The 26,021-nt window shown below is 40.9% G+C and overlaps 1 long non-coding RNA gene across 6 annotated transcripts in view; it reads left to right on the plus strand.

Moving 5' to 3' along the window:
- The window catches only part of LOC116643430, a 445,025-nt gene that overhangs the window by 356,000 nt on the left and 63,004 nt on the right, over nucleotides 1–26,021 (plus strand). For all 6 annotated transcript variants that reach the window (XR_004301555.1, XR_004301552.1, XR_004301557.1 and 3 more), the window contains one exon: nucleotides 9,636–9,795. This is a non-coding gene — a long non-coding RNA (uncharacterized LOC116643430). The remainder of the gene's footprint in view (nucleotides 1–9,635; nucleotides 9,796–26,021) is intronic.

The raw sequence follows: 26,021 nt of genomic DNA on the forward strand, positions 1-26,021 counted from the left end.
TGTGAATGTCTTACTCTTTTTTGGATAACTGAGGGTCAAAGGTAGAGTTCAAATTTAAATCCAGGTCTTCCCACATTCAAGTGTATGCCCTTGCCAGTACTCTCTTCTTCCTTGTGAATATCTTAGGCCAAAGTGCCTTTTCATGGAAACTTATTAGAATTCTCTTCGTGGTTAGGGGATCTAGCAATGAAAGCTGTTTTCCTGGTTTTCTAAGTCTCTGGGAGAGGATTTACTCTGTGGACAAAATGCATGCAGCTGTCAGAGCAGTATGCTCTAGAAGAGGCCAACAATTTTACAGTTCAAGACCAGATGTGGTCGAATGTGTTGACAAAAAGCAGGGTCACAAGGTCAAGTGCCAATTTTTCAGATCAAGTTTTAAACTGTCTCTGCTGATTAGGGCAATGGAAGTATCCATACATTTCTTGGAGAAGGTATTGATCAGGGAACAGAAGCTAACATAATTCATCCCAGCTTAGAAAAATCGTCCACAAGGTATTCTGCTTGATTCATCTTTTCTTTTTTTTTTTTTCCTGCATATTTGAAAACATTTTGGAGGGGAACTGTGGGAATCATCTTCCCCAGAACACTGGCAGATATTTCTTAATTCCATTAATAGAAGCTTGGTGCCAGGTAAAAATGCTTTGTTGAATATTATCCTAGCTGGTGCCTTTATTTCTAGCGGTCCATTGGCACAGTGTTTAGTACCCAATTTTCTGCAGACATGTTTAAAGCTAAGGAATAATTATTTTTTTCTTTACCCCCTGGCTGTTATCTGGGAAGTTCAGAACTCAGAGTAGCTGCCGAGTGGCGCTGTCCCCCATGAAAGAATAGAGGAAGGTAAGTTTTAGCTGCTTTTCTCAGAGTCTTAGCAAAGAGCTGCGGTTCTGGAAGCTTTCCCATGTTCATTCTTTTCAGAATGAGGAATCCTGAAATTCAGCCTATAGTATAAAATTACTCAAATTCCAGTTTTCTTTCCAGAAACTTGACAGAGCAGGATATATTTTGCATTGCTAACTAGGCAAAGGCAATTGCTTCTTCCAAATCTTGAATGCACATTGTTGTCTACGTCCAGTAACCTTTTGTGGTTTTCATCTGTACTGAGTACACCCAGAGTGAATGGTACCCAAAAAACTGGATTCACTAGACCCGGAAACCCTGGATGAGACCTGAACTGGCTCCCAGGTGGAAGAATCAAGCACATTAAATGTGAATTCCTTCTACTTCCTTTGTGGAAGAAAATTTCCCAGGGGAAAACAGAATGTATAACTAATTGCCATTCTGAAGTTCTTGATCTTATATGGATGCAAGTGGTGCTCTTGGTTCATTATTTTATTCCATTTATGATCAACACCAGCCTGTTCATTTGGACAACAGATGCAAAATAACTGTTAAATTTTAAATTAAAAAAATTGTACCTCTTCTTCAGTATCTTTCCACTCAATTTGTTGAGAATGTTTTCTCCTGTGATCTAGTCCTTTATGAGCAAACGTGAATGTGTAATGAACATGAATAGTAGTTCTACTCTTACGTTTGAAGCCTTATGTCTGTACCATTGGCATGAAGGGCATGAGTTATTGAATGTGCAAGGGTAGTGTGCAAGATAAAGGGGATTTGTGATTCACTTAGCATTAAGCCTCCATTCTTCCTTGGGAAAATATTTCCTGCTAGACAACCTCACACACTTCCCTTTCAAGTAGTGCAAACAATGTTTAGAAAGGGGTTTTAACTCACAGAAAGAACACAGCCCCAACATATATGGGATTTGCAGGTTGTAAAATGAAACAGAATTCCACAATATTCCAATTTCTTACATCTTAACTCAGAGACAAAACTAGATAAATATGATGTGATAAATATAATGATACTGAGATAAATAAGAAGTCACAGTGAGCACAGGACCAGCACCTCAGCCTGAGGATATCAGGATTACTTAGCACAGAAGGTGCACTGAAGTAGCTCCTGGGTGATGAATCACTGTTTGCCCAGCAGAGAAGGAAAGGAAGGTATGGCAGAATTTGAAGGACTCCAGTGATCTTTACTCTTGTATAATTCCATCCCAGGAAGTATGGGTAGAACTTGTGAATATAATGAGTTATTACTCCCATGACTGGATTATATGACAAAAGAGATTTTGTAGATGGAATCGGGGTCCCTACTAGTTGCATTAATCAAAAGGAGATTACCTGGGTGGGCCTGATCTAATCAGATGAGACTTTAAAAGGGACTGGGTCCTTTCTGGAGTCAGAGAGTTTGGAAATGTACAAGGACCTGAGAGTGGCCTCTTGGAGCCACCTGTGGTCCCCAGACAACAACCAGCAAGACCCCGGGGGGCTGGGTCCTCCAGCTACAAGGAAGTTTATTCTGCCAACAACCTAAAGAAGCTTAAAAACAGACCTCTCCCTAGTTGAGCCTCCAGCTGAGGATGCCACCTGATTCCAGCCTTGTGAGACACTGAGCAAAGGACCTAGCTCTGCAGGGCCTGGACCTCTGACCTTCACGGAGTAATCCGTGGCTATTGTTTTATTTAGCCTCTAAGCCTCTTACTGTTTTAAGCCTTTACAGCAATAAAAAACGAATACAGAAAGGGCAGTAATAGCATGAGCTTCCTTGTATGAGGGAAGGTACGTGGAATGTGGTGGAATGGCTGGTGTCCCCTGAGGCCGGTCAGACATCTCATGTGGAGGAATGACAGGAAGTGGGATAAGGAAGTCAAGTTGGAGCTACTTTCTGTAGGTTTATACTACGGAGGTGAACTGGGCCTGGGCACAGATGGATAATTAGATCTATGTTGAGAAACATACACAGGGAAAGTATGAAATGGACTACAGGGAGGCTGTCCTACAACAGGGGAGACCAATAAGGGAGCTGTTGTGATCATCAGGGCCAGAAGTGTTATAAAAACGGAAAAGAAGAGGTGGTTACCGGCCATATTCCAGTGACCAGCCTGACTTTTGGGCCCATTTGATTTCATAAGTTCCTCTCAAAAAACAATAGAATTGTGGACTCTCCAGCTGGATGAAACCTGAAGGAATCATCTGATAATATAAAGGCCTCACCATAAACTGAGAAAATATCAAGTTGCTCAAATGAGAATAAGTAGCTATAAGCAACATCACATGAGTTATAACATTTTTTCAAATTCTTTCTGTGTGTGTATGTAAGTTCTGTGTTGACAGCATAACATTTTGGCTGATTCATGGCACTGTTTTAAGGTAGAGTAGATAAAGTATATATAAAGTTGAGATACATCATCTTGTCTGGCCTCCTGCCTTTAGACAGGTCAAATATTATTATTCCCATGAAGTTATTGAGGTTGAAGAAGCCAACTAACCTGTCACCAGGTAATCAGCAGAGGGAAGAGGGTGACTGGAGCGCCATTTTTCAGACCCCTGTTTTTCCCATTATTCTACTGATAGTAGGCCAGGCAGATGATAGCCCTGGGGCAGCTGGGACACAGCTTAGCTACACGAGCAAGGTCATGGGAGAAATTATGTGGATGGGAATTTCCCAGTTGAGTCTGGGAATGATGTGGGCCACGACAAGCATTTTTATTCTGAAGGCTTTGTCATATTTAGTTTGACTGTTAAGAGTCTATTGGATGATTTTATCCAACAGGAAAACATCTCCCCTTTTAACATGGAACAGTGAGCCCACTTTGCTTCAATCCCAGCAGTTTTCTAAAATAGACTCAGATTCCAACCTAAAGAACCTTCAGCTTTTTTCACTAACCCAGAGTTGAGATTTAATTGTGCCTAGGGCCTTAGCATCCTGAGTGTACCTACTGGAATAATCCCTAGAAGCCCAGATGTTGCATATTAATATCATGATAACCATTACTGTTAGGACTTCATGCAGCATTTTTATTTCTTGTAGCTAATCTTTGAAAAAAAAAAAAAAAAGAAGAGTTTCATTCTTTTAGTTTCATGCGTTCTTACCTAGATGAAACATTTGCTTTTGCACTTAAGTGCTGTTAGAAACACTGTGGTTGGAACAGAGCACAGTGGCCCATTTTCAGGGGCTCCTTCCAGGCTCCCTTTGAAGTCACTAGGAACATGGTGCAGAACATGGACACTGTTCTTGTGGAAAGGAGAAGATAAGGATCAAATGGTTAAACTAGGATGGAAACATCTTTGGTTTCCATTTATATTCAAACCCTTGGAAGATCCTGGAGGAATAGCACAGGGGCAGGGTTTCTGGCCCCTAATGAATGGAGCATCTGTTGCCCTGGAAAAAGGATCACCCATCCTGTGGGGGTGTCCAAGGTGGCTGAGTGAATATCAGAAAGGATGGAGGGTTATCAGTTGGGCCCTGGTCCTAGTTGAATGTGATTTCAACCAAAGGTGGTACTATTTTTCCTTTATGTATAACTACCTGTTGCTTTTCTTCTCTGTTAGGAGGTAAGGTAGAGCACACTTAGCCCAGGCCTGCACTGTGGGTGTGTGTGCAAGGGGCAGCACTGGGGTCTCTTACTCTAGAGGTGTGCCATTTTCCTGAGGCCCCTAAATCCGGTCAGTGTTGTTTGTGTTCTTCCAGGTGGTGCTAAGAAATGTCTCCTTGACACTCCAGAAAGACTTCTCTTTGGTGGGTCATGCTATTCCTGGGGATGACTACAGAATTTATAAAAGGAATCAACATGTTGGACCAGATTCCAATATGAGACAACACAATCAGCTATAATCCAGCCTGACCCTAACAGAATGTTATATCATCATTAACTTGGGAACTTGCTGTTTACATGTTCAGGCTTAATCATATTTTAACCCCATCGAATTGGCCACACTCAGGAAAAGCTCTCCATCACTTCCCTACAAACACAGTTTGCAAGAGCTCTGCTCAGTGCCAGTTTTGTCTTTCAGCCCTTGTGCCTTTATGGTGATTAGTACATCTTTCCCAAGTTCTGACCTTAACAGTGGGAGAGGTTCTGCCAAGATCCCACAGAGCTGCAGTCCCACAGGCATCTTGCTGAGATCCTGTAAAGTCATACCACTGGCATAGCTAGAGAATGGACCACACCCCGGAAAGAGCAGAGCCAGAGAGCTCCACTATGCCTGTTATCCCTTCCCATCAAAGGAGACATGAAATCAAGAACCCTCAAAGAGGAGGGGAGGAGTGGGGAACAACAGCCCAAAGAGGAAATGCTCTGTTCATCCTTTCATGTCCCACATTGCATCATCTCTTGGAAGACTTATCCGCCCCTCCCTCACCCCCACCCTCTGTTTGCTGTTATACAGTTTTATGACTTCCGGTGTCATTGAATTTACTATTCCGTATGATGCTTACATGTCTTTCTCTTCCACTAGACTTTTAACTTCTTGAAAACAGTGACTATGCTGCTTTATCCCATCAAGTAATATTTACTATATTATATACTATATATATATATTTATATACTATATATATATATATATATATATATATACACACACTATATAATTACTGTATCCTACTATATACCAGGCATTTTTCCAGACACTGAAGGTTTAACAGTGAACAAGGCAGACAAGATCCTGTTCTAGTGGAACTTCTGGCAAGAAGAGACAAACATACAGACATTTTTCTAAATACTTTTATGTTCTCAGATATATATATATATATGTACATATATGTATGTATATATATGAAAATACACATATGTGTGTGTGTATATATGTATGTATATATATATTTTTTAAATAAACGAAAGGATCTGTAACTTCAAGGTGTATGAAGGATGACGTGCCTTTGAAATGTAGATTAAGTGATTCCAGTTTTTCCTGTAATACTCTCTGAAAGTATTATGGTCTTCACACCTATCTGCTGACTACTGAAGGTTCCACCAAGGAGTGCCGTGGGGTTTAAGTCAACCCACAGGGCTGGCTGTGGCTTCAGCCCATCACCCTCACCAGTAGGCATATCAGGGAGGGCAGTACACCCCCCCATGAGCAGTGGCATGAATGTAGACCCAGGTGGCATGGGAATGACAAAGGTCACAGCGAGGCCCCAAGAGGGCACTTTTCCATGTTGCTAGGTTCCTAACATTCCAGAAGACTGTTCCCAACATGCCGTACCCCAGCCCTCCCCATGGAATTTGAGGTTCTGCTTGGAACGTGGGCCTTCCTTTTCATTAGGAGTGACTCTTCCTACAATCCTACAGAATCCCTACACCATTGTCTCCTGTTATAGTGAGTATCTATGAGCCGCCAGCCTCCTCCCCTTCTAGAACCCTTGCTTTTTCTGTGACCCAGATGGGGCTGTTAATAACCATATGACTCCCTTTTCACAGATTTGGTGGGGGGTAGGGAAGACGCTGACTCAAGAAGGGATACTAGGAGTCTTTTTCAGGGGATTTTATGCACTCTGGAGGAGTGAGTGTGTTTTTTTCCCTCGGGAGTCATGATTTGTAGGGAGTTGTAAACAGTAAATTGAACTAGAAGATTTTATAATGTAATCAAATGAAATTATTTGTTTTCCACTACCCTTTGAAATTTTGTCTTATCTACATAAAAACACCTATAGACCAAATTTCTAGTCATGCTTAGATCCTAAAGTCACTTTAAGTCACAAATACAGTTCCACTTTAGAAATTGCAACATTGAGTCCAAGATGTTAATGAAAACTTTGAACTTGATTTAAAGTAAAACATTCTCCCACTTCTTGACTTAGGCTTGCTTCAAACTGAGAGGCAGTGAGGGAGAGGGGTGGGGAGGAATGGCATCATTGACTTTTTCCTGTATTTCTCTACCTTAACCTCTAACTGTCCACTTCCCAAGCTTGTTAACTAATTCCTGATCCTTTTGGGATCCTTTTGGGTGGGGAAAGAGGAACATTAAAGAGTGAAGAAAATTCTTTCTTAAAATGTTCTTTTACTAAGCTGACTTCATGCCATCTGGGTGGCAAATGTTTAAAAACCATCCCTCCCTCTTGCAGGTACTTTCATGGGTTCTTTACATGTTCCCATTTCTGGAAACTTATTTCCTGCAGTTCCCCTGACCCATTTAGATCGATTTCTTGTGAGTCCTTCTGCAGAAAATACACCATTCACCTCCAGTTTCATGTTGTTGAGGTTTCCTCCATCCTTCCCAGTGGCCTTATTGGGTAAGACCCAGGCTGAGCCCACACTGGCTCTTCTCGCACCTGGCCTATCTCTAGTCTCTCAGAAAGCCTCACACATCTCCTGTCTCAGCAAACTCTGGGTGGATCAGCTGTTCCAAAGGCCCTCCCTCTATGTTGCAGCCGTGGCAGCTTTAGCTTGTTTAGCTGTGACTCAGACATCAGCTGTCCCTGTCTTCCAGTTCTGAGTGGTCCCACAGATAAATCCTCAGTAGGCTTGGAGTGTTAAGAGGCGGCCCACAGGAGGAGCTCCTGGAATGGCTCTCTATCCACTTCTTTGCATATTCTGCATGGGATGACCTGGCTCTGGAATTTCACCTTTACTTTACCTTGGCGACTCACTGGAAACATTAACGTAAAACATTTTCCTGATAATATGGGGCCTAGAGATATCAGGGTCCCTGTGGAGAGAGCCTATCTGGGAAGACAGAGGCCAAATGGCTCAGAGATAGAGGCAAAGACTTTGACGCTTTCTGGAGCCCTGGACTTAGACTTCGAAATTTAGAACTTGGAACTAGAACTACCTCTACAACTTCTCCTCTAATCATCCTTTTTAGCCTCTGCTGGTTTGCATTTGGTTTCTGTTACTTGCGGCAGGCAAGAGTCCTTGCTAATGCCCCCAGTCGCTTTTCATGTAACCTATGAGCCAGGCCAACTAGACCCATCTATTACCCCTGAAGTTATCCCACGCTTTTCTCTTGTCACTACTTTGTTGTGGCCTTTTCTTCTCAGGGAATACTCCCTTCCTTCGCCCACCCTGCCCTCGATCCTGTAGCAGAAAGACAAAATCCGCACGTCCCTGCCTGCACCTACATGGGCACGCACATGCGCACACAGGGTGGCACGCGCATGCGCACACAGGGTGACCCGACCGCTCGCTGCCTCGTCAGAGGAACAGTGGACACTCGTGTCAGAAGCCACCGAGTCTGAGGTGTAGAAAGAGAGCTTTACGGGGCAGTGTTAGCATGAAAACTTGAGGCCACAGAGTCGTGTTTGGGACGAAGGCATTAAAACATGAGGAACCAAATTGGTTTTTAATAAAAATGTGGCAAGAATCTAAACTTGGCTGCCGAAAAGTGGAGAAAAAAGGCGGGTATAAGGAAAAAGTCTGTGGCAGATAAGGGGAAGGATGTGGCCGGGACTGCTAGTTTTCCGTGGACATGTGTGCTCACCTCCTTTCGTGGTAGAGGAGACAGGGCCTGGCCCATGGCTACCTGGGGAGCAACTACACTTCCCAACCGCCTGCAGTGGGTTTGGTCTCAGGACTGACTTCTCACCCAGCGCCCCGAGCGGAAGTGGGCCGCACCACTCCTGGCGAGCGCCGTGGGTGGTAGGCATTCTCTTCCACTCTGTTCCCCTTTCCGGCGGGCTCTGCCGGAAGTGTGGCAGCCTTAGCCACGGGAGCAACGCAGGGCCTGGGGAGGACAACGGAGCAACAGCTCGTGGACAGCCAGGTCCCTGACCCATGACTTGGAGAAGAGCCAGAAGCTAGCCTGGAAATCCTACTTCAGACTGCTATGTCAAAAAGAAAGATTTTTAGCTCTTTGAGTCATCCTATCAGGGGATCTCTTTATACATCCACCTTGCCTTACTCTAGCTATAATTCCAGACGCATGACATGTGGCAGCCCAGATAGGATGACTGGTAAGGTATTTCCTATCTCTGAGATGAGCAGGGAAATTGGATGGGGGATACATGATACAAACATTAGGGTGTTGCCAATTGTCTGCCATGCTGCAGTCTCCTTGGTTATCTGCAAATCCAGACTCTGAGCAGCCTTATGTCAGGAATGTTTTGAGAAACTAAAGATAGGAGTGATGTGGGGCAGAGAGAGATGGAAAAAATGGCTTGAGAAGATGAGACACAGAGGAGAGATTGAGAAATTGTAGGAAGGTGACCAGAAGAAAGCTAAGCCCCTGGAAAACCTCTGAGGTACAGTGAGGAGGGTACCAGGCTCTCCACAGTATGGAGGATGGAGACTCAAGCCAAGTCTCTTCAGGAACTAAAAAATAACCCCAGCCAGTTGGAAGATGCCAGCAGGCACTTAGCTTATGTCCTGCTCTCTTGTTCACATCCTCTGTCTTTCAAGGTCCAATTCAAATGTCATTTCCTCCACAAACCCATCTCCACCCTCGGGTCAGCGTGAGAGGGGATGCTTTGGGAGTATTCTGCAAAGTTCCATGGATAGGAGCCCTGGTCTCTAGTGGACCTTGTAAGGGGCCCCAAGTAGAAAATATGACATTCAGCTTTGCATCATTATAAATTCAAAATATAATTTTATGAAAAGAGTATTTCAGTAAGGACAGGTTGGTTTACAAAGTGCCATCGTGGTCTATCCTCAGAAGGCCGCGAACCGAGCTCAGATTCGTTTTATTATTTCCTTTAAAGGGAAATTTGAACTGTTCCTGTGTCCAGGGGCATGACAACTGCCTCCTCTCTGAGAAGGGGTCAGTAGCCTCTATTAACATCTGAAAGATGGTCCTACATTCCGAAATGACATCCCATAGATATCAAATTATGAAGTTGCTTTTTTTTTTTCCTTTCAGGAAAGAACTCCCGATTTCACCTTCCTTAGCAGTGGAATGAGTGGCTGAAAAACAGCAGTTGCTGATGAAATCCCAACTTCCAAATACATTCCACAGCTTATTTGTGGAGGGAAATGTTCTTTACCTTTTGAACTTTCAGATAGCTGGCAAAAGCACACGGGTAAGCTTTTTTCTTTTTTCTTTTTCCTTTTTCTTTTTAATTAAACAGGAAAAAATATCACACCCTGGCTTGGCTGGTTCCCAAAGGCAGGGGTTTCGTAGCTATTCCTGAAGGATCACTTCGCAGACGTGGGGCTAGGTGACGGGAACAAGGACCCAGCATGGCAACTGTCAGGGCAACACCATCCATATCATCCTAGAAACCAGCCACAGCCAGGGTTTCTGGAAGGGGATGCTGAGGAGAAGCATAAATGATTCGTTTTTCTGTGTGCCATAACCTTGCACCTTATTGCCCATAAATCAGAGCCGTTTGAAAATTCACCACATCCTTTTTCTGTCCAGGCCTGTGACACAGCTTCCTTTCATCCAGCAGATAGATGCCTGTGGTTTCAGAGCCCTGGGATGGTCCACTCCATGTGGTTAGTTAATGACCTGGGTGTCTACTGAGGTTTGCGACCACGGATTGTTGCAAAGCTCTACCTGACTCCTTTCTTCTCCTAGAGAAGATGAGAACATTCTGACCGGATTAGTCACGCTGGGCCTTTTTCTTCTGCTGCTGCTTCTTTTTTTTCTTTTTTAAATACACAGGAAATATTCCTCTCCAAGAGCACATAATTTGGCCAATAACAGCTTCCTAGACTCAGAGCAACTTCACCATTTATCATGAGTTCTCCAAGATAAAGTTTGTAGTAGCACTTTTAGCAGTAGAAATGTCACCAAATTGCATGGACTCAAGGCATGCTTTGGCATTCAGTTACACTGCAAATATTGATGGAGCGGAGTTCATTGGGGTCAGTAAGATGAATTGGATGGTTTATCCTTCATCCTAAGAATTTACCATGATTCACACAAAGTCACACAGGCTTTATTTTGTTCGTAGAGAGGCATTTCAATATTGAATTGTGGACAGCATAGAGGCAGTACTGCTCCTTTGACATTAAAGCGTTGGCAATGAGAGCGTCAACAGAGTTGGACGTGAGATCCATGTGGCTCCTGTTTAGGGCTGAAATGTACCCTCTTGTCACTGGAACATCTAGTTGGAGAAGCCAGGCTCCCAGGGCTAATGAGTTTGTAAACAAGACCACGTCCAGTCCTCCTAATTAGTATTTTGTCGTGTGGAAACTGACTACAGCCTATCAGAAAGGAACTTCAACTCTGAGGCTGTCTGCATAATTTAAAAGAGCCAGTTACAAAACAGAGGGTAGAGGAAAGAGTTGTCCTCGTCTGTGTAAAGTCAGTCAATTGGTCAGTCATCTGTGATGATCACTCTAATGTGTCAACTTGGCTATGCTTATAGTACTAAGTTATTCGATCAAGTACTCATCGAAGTGTTGCCGTGAAGGTATTCTGTAGATAGGATTAACATCTACAAGCAGTTGACTTTATATAAAGGAGATTCCTAGATAATCTGTGTGGATACGGTCCAATCCTTTGAATGGCCTTGATAACAGAACTGAGATTTCCCTCTGGAAGAAGAAATTCTACCTGTGGACCGGAGCATCAGTTCCTGCCTGAGAGTTTCTACTCTGCCCTTCCTGACAGCCTACCCTGCAGATTTTGGATTTGCCCAGACAGCCTCACAATCACAAAAAAACAATTCCTTGCAATCTCTCTCTCTCTATATATATATATGTCATATATGTGTGTGTATATATATAGATAACACATATAATTAATATATATTCATATATAATTGATATTAATGTATCATAGTACATATCATTAATATTATTAATGCATATAATTAATATTATTTACATGTAGATATGTATTCATATATCTCCTACCGGTTCTGTTACCTTGACTGATACTGATACATCATTTTATCATTAGCGTAGAGGTAACAAACAGACAGCTTGATGATTTTTTTTTTGACCGAATCAAATGCCAGTGCCCAAAGATAGCATGTAAGATTAGCAGTGACCTTCAGAGTATGTCTATACCACAACTACATAAAATTTTCAATCTATTCTCAACACAGAAGCCAAAGCTACCTATGACAACATGGGTTAGATCATCTCCCTCCACTGTTTAAAACCCCCACTGATAGGCAATGTCAAGGTCTTTATGTCAGCCTACAAACCCACAAGATCTGAGCCCTGATTCCTTAAACCATGTCACTTGCCTTCACCCTCTTGCTCCCATGCTTCTGCCACACTGGGTTTTTCTGTCTCTCACAGATGCCAGGCATACTTGTTATTCAGGGCTAAGACATTATTCCCTGGTTTGATTTTCCTTTCTTCATAGCACCTATAGCCACTTAAAATAATACATATTTACTTACTGCTATGTCCAAAATCTATCTCTTCTAGAATGTAAAGCCCCATAAGAGCAGGGAGTGCTTCTGTTTTGTTCACTGCTATATGTATCTCCAGTGCACACATAAGTTAGACAATCTGTTAATATCTGTTGAATGAATGAATGAATGAATGCACTTAATAGTGATGAGGTCAGACAGATATGTGAGTTGGTGTTATTTGAATAAAACAATTGATTTACCAAATTTTAATTTTCTGCCAGGCATTTTTTTTCCCCCATGTAGATACCATTTCAAAGGGAACTGATGTGATCAAACCTTGAAAGTCTCCTTTCTTCTGGACATTTCTGCAGTGGTGGCCATATTGGTCACTTCTTCTGTATTGAGATCCTCTCCTCTCTTAACTTCATGATTCTGCACTGCTCATCTACCAAGGCCCATCTTTAGAGTTACCTTTTCTGTGAATTCTTTCCTAATTGCCTTAACAGAAGTTATCTTGGCATCTCCTGAAATCCTCAAAGCACATGTCATCTCTGCTAGTCATGGGAGGTATGGCATTATTGTCCCCTTCTGCAACTACATCTCTATATGCCAAGGAATTCTGGGGGGTCGGAACTGTGCATTACACTTTTCTCACTCCCTGCACCCACCAGCATCGTGCCCCACAATGGCAGATTTCCAGTTCCAATTTGTTGGAGAAATGAATGAGTAGGTATCATTAGTCATTTGGTCAATGAAATGAAAGAAGAAGAGGAAAAGGAACCAAGATGCTGAGAAACAAAGAGGAGAGCAAAGAGAAAGAAGTTCTCCACACTCTGACACACAGTGCCTCATCTTCAGAGCATACTACCTCATGGCTTCATGCACCAAGGAGAGGGCACAGCAAGGAATGAGATCCAATGGCTTGTTTGATAAGTAGGGTTTCCATTTGAAGAAGGTCTCCTCCTTCTGTATCTGCAATATTATAAGTGAAATTGGAAAAAGGAAACAAAACTTGCTTTTGTTGGTCTTATCCATACTTATTTCCACCTTCTATTGAATATTTATCAGTGTAGAGACTGTCTGTCCTATTAGAATAGAAGGCATATGAGAGTGAAGACTTAGTCTTTATTCACCACAAACCCCACACTGCCTAGAACAATATCTAGCACAGGTAGATGCTTAGTAAGTATTTGTTGAATGAATGAATGAAATAGTTCAATCAAAGTGTTTAGTAGTATACATTTCCATTTCTATCATGTCATGTCATTTGTTTTCTCAAAAAAAGTCAATATTCTCCTTCCATAAGTCTGGTTGGGCATAATGGCTCCTACATGTGTGAACACAAATGCAGTGTCCTGCATATTTTCAGCCCTTGACTAAAGTGACCAAAGGTTCCTAGAAATTTGAAAAGGATTTTATTTTTTTAATTTTTAGAAAGCAGTTAACAAAGGAACTTTCAGCCAAGTTCTAGAGATGCATGGTGGTGATGGTTGTTTCTAATGCCACTGAGCTATACACTTAAATAATGGGTAAACTGGCAAACTTCATGTTATGTACATTTTACTCCAATTAAAAAGTAAATGAGGAAAAAGTGAATTAAAAAACATTAAGTCTATTCATATTATGACTAGCTAGAAGGTCAGTCAGTACAATTCTCTCATCAAGGTGAGTGGGAAGCAGAGGATATTTCTCCATCCTGGAGCTCATATGCCTTTCCCCGTTTAGATCCCAATCTGAAATGCTGAGAATGATTTGAATTTTCAAAAATAGCTTGATAAGTAGACAGTTATAGTTCCCACATTGCAAACATCAATTTTCCAAATACTCCTGAACAGAGAGTCGTGCTTCATATCATGTTCAATAAAATGAGTATATCCTAGACTTCGGGACAGCCCATAATTTTATTCTGAATGCTGCCATCTGAGGGAATCTCAGCATTCTTCCACCGTTATTTATTAGTTCCTACATTTATTGCTTTTTCAAAGCTTAGAAATACAAGTGAAATTTAAAACATCCCAATTAAACTTCAGATGCGTGGTTCTGATAAGCCTGGCACAGAGCCATAACATTCCAAGATTCTCAAATAGCATAATCTAATTAATTTTTTTTCTAGAACATAGAGATCATAAACACAGTGATCTGAAACACTTAGTGTCCTGCCAGCTGGCATCTTCTCGTTTCCAGTTTCCCTGCACTATAATTTTGCTCCCATTTGTGAGAAACTGTGGATTTCTCCACTTTAGTAGATTGTATTAAGTTACACGCTATTCAGTTGAGGTATTTTTTAATGAACTAATTACATGTTAGTTAATAGTAGAACATTGCATCAACAGTTAACTGTCAAATATCACTTTTAAAGAAATTACTTCAATTTTGCAGTAGGAGTGTCTGGGAACAAGATTGACCTGTGAAAACAGTATGATTACCCAGCACTGGGTTATTGAATTATAAATGAATGCTTGTGTATTGGATATCAGTATCATTAGCAATAACAATGACAACAATAAATCTATAAAACACAAACTTTGGTGTTTCCTACCAAAATAATGTTTTCCATTAGTCCATGCTAAATTAAGCTGATAAAATTATATCAGTGTATAATAATTAAAAGATAATGACGCATATCGGGTAAAGCCCATCACTAAAATCCAGTCCAAAGTCCCGGCTATGAAGGTGGTAGAGGCTTCTATATGAATATAGAACCTTCTATAATGTTCAGCTAAAGTTAGCTCCTAAGTCTCCCACATCTAATTTTGGATCTGATGGATAATCATGGTTTTATTGACACTGACCATCTTCCCTTTAGGGCAGCAGGATGTGCCGGTTTCCAGCTTTGCTGGTTCTGAACCTCTTTCTCCTTGGATCTAGTATTCCTTTCCCTGTGCTCTGCTTTGCTTTGCAGGGGACTGACCCCTCTGTGCAGGGTTTCCCAGGCTCCCATGTCCATTGGCTCTCCCTTGGATTCAGCCCTTGAAAAAGAAACAGAGGTAGGAGACAGGAGGGTGCAAGGAAGTAAGGAGAAGGCCAGGACACCCCTCTCTCTGCCCCTGGTAGCATGTCTGAAGAAGCTGCCTGTCTTCTGCCCAACTACTAGGCTCGCCCTATCCCCGCATGCAGCTCAGAGGTAACAGGTCATCTTGCCTGTCCTCATTTCTGCATTGCGTCACTGTCCCATTAGGCTTCTTAGCTCTTCTATCACCAGTGTAACCAGCTCCCTGTATTGAAGTCCTACTGTTCTAAACATTCAGTGGTTTTTATTTCCTGGCAGACCATTACTGAGATACCAGACAAAAATTCACAATCTCCTGAGGCTATATCCATTTTTCATTCATTTCAGAGGCTTATTTCTCAACATTTTTATTATATCTCTTTGATGCAGGAGTGCATAAAATATTTTTTTCTTCCTCTTTTAAAGAACATTTTGGATTTGAGAGGAGAGAGAGAAGACTGGGGGAAGGGCAGCTATTTATAAAATATTAGAACTCGACCTAACAGTCTGTATCCTGGAGTTCCACTTTGCCGACACAGCAGGGCACACATTTTTGGTGAGGTCACACACACCCAGGGATATGATGTCATTTTGCACATTGTGTTACAAACGGGTTTAATAATGCATTGTTGCATCTTAAACCCTGAGATGGAATGTTCTCCTCAAACAGCCAAACTCAGGATCCATCTGGTAGACATGTTAGTCAACGACCCCAAGAGCTCAGCACACTTCTCCCTATTGAGATAGAACAGAAATGACTCTTGCAGATTTAAAGCTCAGTTTTATAATTCAGCAATGATGTCATCACTATAAGTGTTTTTTTCTTTGTGTCTCTTTTTTCTCTGCCTCTCTATTTCTCCCTCCCCTCTACTCCTACTCCTTTCTGTGCTTCTCAAACCCTACCTGAGACCAAGTAGCTTAAAAGGGGTACATACCATACTGGAAAATGTTGCCATTTCTCATAGGCAAAGCAATCTGAAACCTTTCCTACCACTGTCCACCTAGGGGCTTAAGGGCTATATAGGAAGACAATGTATCATATCACGAGGCAACCTTGTCCATTGTGGAATACATATGACTTATAATACACATCCTAGGGGTTTCACTAATCGTGAGACAACCATTTTTCCAATCTAGAAACTACAGAATCATCTTTGACTCCTCTTCTTCTCTCCCTATCTCTATCCAGTTACAGTGTACTCTTACTCTTTGCTTTCAGTGTTGCTGATTACAGTCTCAGCCTACTCCCAGGCAGTGTCCTAGCCACATTCACCATTTCCTGAATTCTTTGCTAAAGTTTGCACATCTCTTTTGTTGTTTGGGTTGTTCTTCCTTGATGCCTCAGTCGCTAGAAAAACTCTTATTTATTGTTCAGAGTCCTCCAGAAATGTCCACTTTCCCTGCAAACATCCCAAATCATGCACAAAAATTGATCCGCGATTATACACACACACACACACACACACACACTTTCAAGGAGAAGGAGAACAAGAGAGAAGAAAAAATTTTGGAAGCTAGAAAGCAGATGGATGAATGGTAGACACCCAAGGAAGTGAAGTACTTAGCCAGCAGTAGGGAAGACAGCCAGCAGTAGGGAAAACCCAGATTCATACTACATAATCCCCAAAGGACCACAATTTGGCCTCATCAGGTACCTTGAGAAATTGGAGTGAAGGGGAGTGGACAATTTTTTTTAATTAGTTGAAAGTATTTTTAAAGAAATGGGCAGCTCACCAGTTTCCTAGCTCACTATGCCAGACTATCCCTCCCCAGTTTATTGTCTAGAAAGCACAAAACACGGGATCTTAAGTAAGAGCAGGCACAGTTGATGGTGCAGATTTCTTACTGAAAGGAGTAATCCTATGCACAGTGAAAGCAAACACCCACCACTCTCTGCATCTACCTGGCTCTCAGAACACTAGCTACTAGGCAGGACATTGAAAAAAAAATCTTCCATGGGAAATATCTCCTTGCTGAAAAGAAGGATATAAAGATATTGACAGTGGAGATTTCTCCATTAAAACAGCCCAGCCAAATCACTCTGCAATGAACCTGACAGCTAACAGCCCCTGTTCACGTACTCAGAACAGCAAATCAGCTTAGGAGTGCCCTATCCTTAAATATAAAAATTAACAGACCTTGGAGGAAAGAGTCCAATATGAAATATACAAAGCAGAAAAGAACCCCCATGCCTCCCTCCTTATCACACAAAGCAACTTGGCTGAGATGATGATTGGCAGAGAAGAAAAAACTTTAATATCAACAAATTTTTAATAATATTAGCAAGAAGATAAAATAAATGCAGCCATGTATAAGAATCAGAGGTTTTTAAAAAAAGGAAGGAAGAAGTTGTAAATAGAAGAGAAAAATGTGAATATAGCAGGACCAATATAAGTGGTCCAACATCAAAAGAATAGGGGTTCCAGAAAGAGCAGTGAAATGAAGAGAGGGAAACATCAATAAAATTATTCAAGAAAGGTTCCCAAAATGGAAGGACGAGATTGAAATGGCCTACAAAGTGCCCAATAAACTAAACAGACACAGGCTTGTATGAAGGTAAATCACTCTGAAATTCAACAAAGAGAAGATCCTCAAAGTTTTCAAAGATAAAAATTTGTAAAAAGGTCACACTCAAAGGATCAAGAATCAGAAAGACTTTGGACTTCTCAGCATCCCTGAACGGCAATAAAGCAATGCCTTCAAACTTCTATAGGTAATGATTTCCAATCTAGATGTCTAGACCTTGATACACTATCCATCAAATATGAGGGTAAATCTACAATTTCTCAGAAGTTTCTTTCTCAGTTTCTCTCACATGAAAAACTACTAGAGCATGTCCTCATTCAGAAGAGAGATTGTAAACTAAGGGAAGACACAGGATCTGGGCAATAGGAGCAAGGCAAAGACTGTGCAAGGAGATCCCAGGAAGGAATGTACCCCAGGTACAGAGCCATTTCCAGTCCAGTTTGAGCAGCTCAGAGGCTTTGGGAGAAATTCTGGAAGATAAAACTCAATAACAATAAAAAGGCTTGAATGTCTTAAGAAAAGATTTAGACAAATGCTGTTGTGTTTGAGGTTGAATTAATGATAAAGACATAAGAAATAAATTTTAAAATGAGAAAAAATTCTTGGGAAAATAAAAATTATGCAGGGAAGGAAAAGTAGGTATATTTTACATGACTCAGCTGTGAATAGTTTTCATAGACATGATAACAGAGTATTTGCCTTAACCAAAAATACATCATGGAGGATGGAGGATGGGAGGATATACATGTATGGTGAAAGCACATAGAGCTAACTTCTCATCTTCCATAAGGGAAAATTGATAGCTAAAGTTAAAACTGAAAAATCAAGAAGTAGCAATACAACCATGCCATTTAGAGACATGGAGGTAAATAACACAATAATCAGCTAAAAGAGGTGACGATGATTGCTGCTGGGGAAAGAAAAACTGCAGGGCAAGAGCTACAATGTGCTGTTTTAAAAAAAAATTGTAAATCTTGCAAAATTATGTGAATGTTTAAATTATGTGATACATAACATTGGTCAAAACAAATCACTATCAGGCAAAAATCACTGCTCGTTCCACGTTACTGTACATAGGGCACTGCTTGACGAGGGTCACATGTGTTATGCTGGATTATGGCTGCCCGTGTTTCTATTATCCAATAGATCCTGAGTTCTTTTAGGGCAGGAACTCCTCTCATTCATGTTTGTCTTCTTGTTTAGCATGATGCCTGACAGAGTTGACATTAAACAAATAATTATGAAAAGATCGCTATAGAATTATGAGCCCTAATTCTACCACAGGGTATTACAGAAATCAAATTCAGTCCCCTTTTAAATGAAAAACTGCCAAATATTTGAATATACTTGCCATACCCACTCTTGATTCTTCTCACTAGACTAAAAATTCCCAGTGCACCTGTTATTTGTGGGTCATTTTTAGTCTACTCACTGTCTTGATCACAGACCTCCAGTTAGTACTAGTAAGTCTTCATCTCTCACAAATACTAGATAAAATGTTATACCGTGTGATCTGACCTGTGCAGATCAAATAGAGCTTCTACCTCCCTAATCAAGATAACGTATGTCTATTGATCTAACCCAAAATTACGTTACATTTTCTACAAGTCACCTTTTCCTATTGTCACATATTTAGCTTGTAGTCTTCTATAAATCCTTAATTCTTTTTTTTTAAGATTTCATTTGAGAGAGAGAGCGCATGAGCAGGGGGAGGGGCAGAGGGAGAAACAGCATCCCTGCTGAGCAGGGAGCCCTACATGGGGCTCTATCTCAGGACTCTGAGATCATGACCTGAGCTGAAGGCAGCCACTTAACCAACTGAGCCACCAAGGTGCCCCTATAAATCCTTAATTCTTTTTCTAATTTATTCATGCCAAAGCCCCTCTCTGCCATTTTTTTATGTGTATAGTTTATGTTAAGACTGGTTATTTTTCCTTTTTATATATATTTAGACTATCATTCATTCGGTCTGTTGAGACTATTATATTAAGATCCTGTGAATCAATATAACTCTCCTTCCCAGCTGCCCATGATGTACAAATTTGATTTGCACACTTGTATAAATTAATTCAAGTCATTAGTTGGTTCATTGACCAGGTTAAAGATTATAACTGAAGTTATCCACACAACTTTAAAAATTCCCTTTTAGGTTGTCACTTAACTGTTAGTGAGCACACTCCAAGCCAGGCCCTCCAACTCTTTATCATTCAGATGATATGTATTCAGTTTCTCTGCAAAGATATCACAAAAATCCTTGTCAAATGCCTGGTCTAAGTAAGGACAACTCTAACAAAAATAAACAGCAGGTATTGTGAGTGCATAATCACATCAATTTGCATATTAAAGCTCATTAAGTCTTTACAACAATTCCTACAGCTACAGTATTTTTCTAATCTGTTAATCTGTTAATCTAAAAAAAATGTAATATCATTTTTTTGCTACATATTTTTTTGTCAAGTGGATTAAATAAATATTATATTTGTATGCCTTCCCTCTGGAGAAAAGCTGGTTAAACATTCCAGAAAATCCTACAATTTTTCAGATTTTAACACTTTTGACACAAAACTTCCCAATAAATTTAATCATATAACTCCTTTTCTCAAGGATCATGCATTATTCTGAGGAATACAGATGGAAAACACTGTGCTGACCCTTTATTCCAGTTTTTCCAGACCTTTTCGCTGACTACCATGTGCTTCCCTTCTCTAGGACTTTGTAGTGATTCCGTTTCACCTGAATGCCTCCATCATCCTCCCACATCTATGTCTATAAATTTGACCCTTCTTTCCTAATTTAAGTGCCATATATTCCACAAAAATTGTAATTATCCTCAAGAGAGGAATTTCTATCTGAAAAATCTAGATTTTCTCCCTAAGATTCTATCACACACAGCCTCATATTTGTTGTCACAGAATTCCCTCAGCTAGATTCGAAGTTTTTTAAGGTAAAATGACTATCTTTTATCCACACTTTTATTCAGAATTTTACCTATTATAATAACTTACTCATAGTAGGTTATTGCTACTTATCTGCAGATAAGCCTAGATCTAGAACCTAGATCTGTTGACCTCTCGGTTGTCACTATGGGTGCTCTATAGATTATTTGGGGATAATATGGAATTGGTGTACTTCCCAATACATCCGGGGGCATACAGACCCCCGAGGGTAAGAAAGTACACTTCTAAGCAGCACTATTATCCTTCTAAGCTTCTGAATCCAGACATAGACTTTGAGATTGGAACATAGGAGTTTGAGAGTTGATAGATATTGTTCCCATCTGACAAAACACACACACACACACACACACACACACACACAACCCACCCATCCAATGAAAAGTAATGGGAAATATCACATCTCCTGAGCCAGGCCCTTGACATGAAAATGAGTGGGCCAAGAAGTCGAGGTGCCTGGCGTTGGGTCACCACTCCCCTCCATGGATAGACTGAGCACTCTGGTCTCAAAATCACTCATGAGCATTATTGCAATCATTCTATGGGGATTATTTTAGCTACAAGAGTCACAAGCCCAGAGATTGAAGAGTAATCACATCCATGAGCTCTTTTAATAATAAATTGCTTGCATTTCAGCTGAGAGTGGTTGGATTGGCCTCATTTGAGATTTAGCAAACATCTCAAACTAGTTTTCAAATGCTTTTGATCTTCTATAACCCAAGTATGTTTAGCTAAGCACTATCCCCTTAATTTTTAAAACCCACATGTACTGTATAGGAAATGTTGCTCACATTGTTTTGATTCATTTACATGTTAAATCCCATTATTTGGGAAGAGTGTTTTGATGTCCAAGAAAACTTTTCAAGCATTTTTATAAGCTGTTTTTCTTAAAAACAGGAAGCTTCATTTTGCCAAGAATAAACAAACTGAAGGCTCCAGAGGCAGGAGGTTGCTTGAAAACTCCAAACCCACAAGGTTGAGTGGGTTCTAAACTTGGCACCACACCTTTTCCCATCCCTTTGTTTAATGTGGTTTCCTGTCTTCCTCCCAAAACCAAACCCCTAAAGCCAGGCTAGGATGCAGGGTAAAACAGCAAACAGGAAGAGAATATAAACAATGAATGGAGGTAACACTTTAAGCCATGCTTTAGTCCCCAGGCTTCTTTCAGAGAAGCCAGAAACATTATGCATTGGAAAACTGAGGCACTGAATGATGAAATGTTCTCAAGGTTTCAGGGCAAGTTTGCATCTAAGCCAAGGAACCAAGACAGCACGTTTCTTGCCTGCTGTGTGATGCCCTTAACCTCAGCCATCAGCCCTCCCAGTTACACAGGGCACACAGTTTATGCCTTCCATTTAAAAGATGAGTCCAGTTCAAATCCTAGATCAGCTGCAAATCACCAAGCTTTGCTGTTTCCAAAAGCCAGAAAGCACCTCATCTTGTGTTTTCAGCTCTGCCAACGAAAAGGGACCTTCCCAGTGTTGATTCTGTTCAGGTCCCAGAGAAGTTTGCAATGGTGTTGCGGGTCGGGCGGGGGGTGGGGGGGCGGTAGAAATGTGGGTGGGCAACATTGAGCAACCCTGCACCATCGCACAGGAAGAATATTCCTGACTTCACTCATAGTCTTTCTCAAGTATTGGCAGATTCCTTTGCCTGGTGCTTTGGTTCCCAGAGGTAGACATCTCTGAAATTTAGGTCCACTTCCAAGTATTCTGAACAAAATGCAAAGCACTCCCTGGCTTGCATTTCTGAAGCAGCTGGTGCCAGAAACCTATCTGCATTTTTCCTCTTTTATATCCTAATTCTGAACTTAGTTTTCATTTTACATTTGGCCCTAGAATCCTAGGAAAGGGGGAAGGCAGGAGCCAACAAAAAAGCTATTCAGCCCAAGTTAACCCACATTTAAGAAGTGAAATAATCACTTTGAGAGAGATTTTAGATTCGCATTGCATGGCATTTCTAAGTAATATGACCATGAAGCTGAAAAACACTTAGTATTTTCCTCATCCCATTTCTTACTCTGAATCAAATTAATACTAAATTCTATCTTTTTTAAAAAAAATCATAAGACACATAATTTACCTCTTCTCTCAACCTGTCTCCGAGCCAGTCGAAAATTCCATCACATTTACAATGATCAAATATGCATATGGAATTTTCATTAGAAATTTAAGGGACATGGTTATACCCAGTTCAGTTGCTAGAGCAGGCTTTCCACCTGTTGTGACTTATAACAAACTCAGTCCACCCCCAGTACTAAAATTATTGTGTTATTTATACCCCAACTTTTTGGAGAATCTAGAGGCAAGATAGCAGAATGCAAATGTATTTTGCTCTTTGTAGTTTTTCACAAACAAGAAATGTATTTTCTTTTCTCCAAATGTATGTGAGAACTAAGGGCAAAACTGAATGCTACCCATATGTTAAGAAAAGACTGAAGATTTTTTAAAAGCTATGAAAATGCCTCTGAAAGGGATAAAGATTTTATTTCCTTTATCTTACTTTTCCTCCCTCCCTTTTAACAGGGCATAATCTTCTAAGTGAAGGCTATTTCTATATTGGAAAAGTAATAACGGAACAGTTCACCAGGCATGTGTAGAGGGAGAATTGCAATCTGGGGAGGCTCGGTTCATAAAAAAACTGCAGAGTAGAAACAGACGGAGGCCACGTATAGGGAGCAGAAAGTCTGAGGAAGGGCAAGCCCTAATCAGTCGAATGGGGATCTGCCCAGAAGGCAATTCCATCACCGAAGCCTATCTAGACACAAAACAAACAAATGAGCAAGCAATATAATGTACACAACAAAAAACCCAAAGCTTCTGGTGTGGACCAACACTGGAGAATCATGAAGTGTCCCTCCAGCTCACACCTGATCCCCAGATTTCCTTCCCAGTGATTTGCATTTTTAATTAAATATCTGCATGTTTGAAGTGTCTACTGTCTGCGCAGATCTGACCTATGGAGGTGAGGGTGGGCAAGGGAGGGTGGGCAAGGGAGTGCTGCAGTGGCATTTTCAAGATTTAGATTAGCTAAATCTGGGGAGGGGAGGGAATGTGCTTTGAAAATAAATGTAGTGTTTTGAAGTCACAAATTTAAGTAATAATACAAATCCTAATTTTAACTTACAAGCAAACCAAGTAACACATACATTGTTTTCCTTGTTAATTCATAAGCCCATTCTTTCCTCTGTGACCAAAAGCATTCTGTGTAGGGATAGGAAGACAACTCTTTACTCCTCTTCATGATCATCATCTACAGCAGACAGCCATCAACTCAAAAGTAGTTCATTATCTCCCCCTCAGAGCCAGTTTTTCCTCCAAACTTCATTCCTTGCTCTTTATTTCCTCCAACAGCTCTTCTGCTCTTTCGGCCGTGACTGCCAACGTCCTAGCTCAGCGCCAGTCAGCTCCAACCTCACCTCTTGTATTCATTTCCTGACTGGGATCCCTAGTTCCCTTCTTTTCTCCAGCCAATCAAACTGAAATATCCAAATTGAATGTTTATGATGCCTCTTTGCATGATTAATACAGAGCTTTGAGTCTAGTAGTTATTTCACAAATACACGTTCTCTAAATGATCATCAATCCTCAATTCAAGAGCCTTTAATGACTACCCTACTGCCCATTAAGGAAAGTCCAAAACCTTTCATCTAGGATTATTAGATGCCTCCCATTCTGTACCCCCTGATTTTTAAACCTCATGTCCCATTATTCCCTTCTTTGAAAACACCACTCCAGTCAAGTTAGTTATTCATTGTTTACAAACAAATCATCCACAATTTGCTCTCCATGTGTTGGTTCACTCAATGCCCTATGTCTAAAGGTCCTTCATGTTTCCTTTGCCTACCTCAATTTTACCCCTCTTGTCTGTTCAAGGCTGATTGATGTCCTCTTTGGACTATTGCATTAAACTCTCACTTATCACCTGACCTATTGTGATACTGTCTGTTGTTTCTCAAACTATACTGAAATGAGGAGGACATTGAGAATTCATGTTGTATAATTACCTTTTTATGAATTAAAAGTGCTATCTACATATATCACTTCATGTAGGAAACACAACCTTTGCCAGAAAACAAGCTACAGAATTAATATTTCAGGAGGATCTGATAAGTGTCAGGTTCTCAGCTGGGTGCTTTAGACCAGCATCACACATCATTCTCACCAGAACCCTAAGGGAATAAATATTCCATCCATTTAATAATCCAGGCAGCTGAGGTTTAATAAACTTGGGAAAATTTCCAAGAATCACAGAGTAGGATATGCAACTACCAGAATTCAATCAAGGAATTATAGAGATAATTAAATAAAGTAATGCACACATCTGGAATAGAGTACACCCTTAATACCTGCTAAGTAATATTAATATTTTGCATGATACACTTCATTTTCTCCAGAGAAATGAAAGGTGCAGGGTGCTAGCCCAAGTACCTGAAAGTCTTTCTGGGTTGTCTCCCCAGAGGTTTAAACTGTTAGGAGATCTTAGATGGTTTGGGGAGATAAACAGGAAATGTGTGAGGAGAGACAATATATAGTGGAGCAAGGGAGATCATAGACTTTCTCTTCCACACCTTCCCCAGTAGGGGGACATACCTGAGCTGAGGAGACATGCATGGGAAAATCTGAAAGAATGATAGGAGAGACTTCGGTGAATTGAAGGCCTGGGAAGATAAAGGAGCAGCCTTCTGGGCACTGGAAAAGTCTATTAGACACCTAAAAATGAATAATCCACAAGTTAGCGCCTGATCTTTCCTACCAACTTGTTTTTCTCATGGTTTCTCTTTTGGAAAAACACCTTGGGGTCATTTTGGCCCTCTTCTTTAGCTCCTATCCCACATCCAGTCAATCAGATTATCTTTTCGGCTCTACCTTCAGAATCTCACTAGATTTTTGCCAACTGCAAATAGTGGTTGAAGCCTGAATGATTACAACGGTCTTCTCTGTCTCTTCCCTGAATTATTTCAGCAGTGTCCTAAGTGGCTTCCTTGCTTCTGCCCTTTTCTCCTTCTGATTTATTCTCAGCCCAGCAACCAGAGTAAGTCTCTTAAAACATAAATCAGACTGCATCCTCCTCCTCCTCCTCAAAACCCTCCAGTGGCTGCCACGTCACTCTGAGGGAAAGCTTGTATAATGGCCCACAAGGCTTTATGTGATCTGAGCCACATTGCCTCTTCAACTTCGTCTTTTAATACCCACCCCCCTCACTGTCCTCCAGCCACTTTGCCCTCCTCACTGTTGCACAAACACACTAGTGTGCCTCTACCTCTGGTCCTTTGCCCTTGTCCCCTTTACCTGGAACTTTCTTTCCCCCAGACATGCATATAATTGACTCCTTACTTTACCCAGGTGTTGCTTTGTAAAATAATCCTATGTATCCAACTTATTTAAAATACTTTCTTTCTGCAACCAATACTAAGGTAGTCATATAATTTTTTTGTCCAAACTGTGATACTTTTAAGAATGAACTAACATTAACTACCCTGCAATTACCCACTATTGCTCTCTACTTCCTTGACCAGT

The sequence above is a fragment of the Phoca vitulina genome, unplaced genomic scaffold (assembly GCF_004348235.1).
Source record: "Phoca vitulina isolate PV1807 unplaced genomic scaffold, GSC_HSeal_1.0 scaffold26, whole genome shotgun sequence".
NCBI lineage: Eukaryota > Metazoa > Chordata > Mammalia > Carnivora > Phocidae > Phoca > Phoca vitulina.